Source organism: Perkinsus marinus (assembly GCF_000006405.1).
Source record: "Perkinsus marinus ATCC 50983 genomic scaffold scf_1104296973364, whole genome shotgun sequence".
Lineage (NCBI taxonomy): Eukaryota > Perkinsozoa > Perkinsida > Perkinsidae > Perkinsus > Perkinsus marinus.
The window spans coordinates 1-853 of NW_003201436.1; the positions used below are offsets into that span (position 1 = coordinate 1).

General features: G+C 48.3%; 1 non-coding gene across 1 annotated transcript; it reads right to left on the reverse strand.

Annotated features, from left to right (window-relative positions):
* Positions 1-460: 460 nt before the first annotated feature.
* Pmar_PMAR018732 lies at positions 461-542 on the reverse strand. The gene has a single exon. It is a non-coding gene; the product is annotated as a tRNA-Ser (tRNA).
* Positions 543-853: the final 311 nt, after the last annotated feature.

The window sequence follows — 853 nt, forward strand, 5'->3', positions numbered from 1 at the left end:
CACTCGGACACGCTGTCTGGAAGGCGCAGAGGATCTCATCTCTACCCATGAGAATCGCCACCCTGTTCATGTTGCTAGGGGAGTGGCTCACAGCATCGCGGAGCACCTCAGCAAGGACGATGATATTTAGCTGACTCGCATTCTTGCATACGTAGCCCAGCGCTTTGACAAGAACGTCGGCGTAGTAATGGTATCGTTCGCACTCTTCGTAAGAGGTCTCTTCCCAAATGATGGCTGCAACGACAGCGAATTCGCTGAAATGGTAGGGCTTATATAGGATAAGAGTCTAGAGGTAGATACATTTTTTGGGATATACATCAATTCTCATCAATGTTCCTCAAATGTCATGCGCATCAGTTCGTTCGCATCCTACTCGTTCATAATGTCCATCGGAGTCGCTATGAGGATTCGAAAGCGAGACTGCTCAGATGTCTTGAAAACCCATACGCCATCAGACATACGACAGCCGCAGGATTCGAACCTGCGCAGGCAGAGCCTAATGGATTTCAAGTCCATCTCCTTAACCACTCGGACACGCTGTCTGGAAATTTCAAAAGATCTCATCTCTGCCCATGAGAATCGCCGCCCTGTTCATGTTGCTAGGGGAGTGGCTCACAGCATCGCGGAGCACCTCTGCAAGGACGATGATATTTAGCTGACTCGCATTCTTGCATACGTAGCCCAACGCTTTGACAAGAACGTCGGCGTAGTAATGACATCGTTCGCACTCTTCATATGAGGTCTCTTCCCAAATGACGGCTGCAACGACAGCGAATTCCGCTGAAATGGTAGGGCTTATATAGGATAAGAGTCTAGAGGTAGATACATTTTTTTGGGATATACATCAATTCTC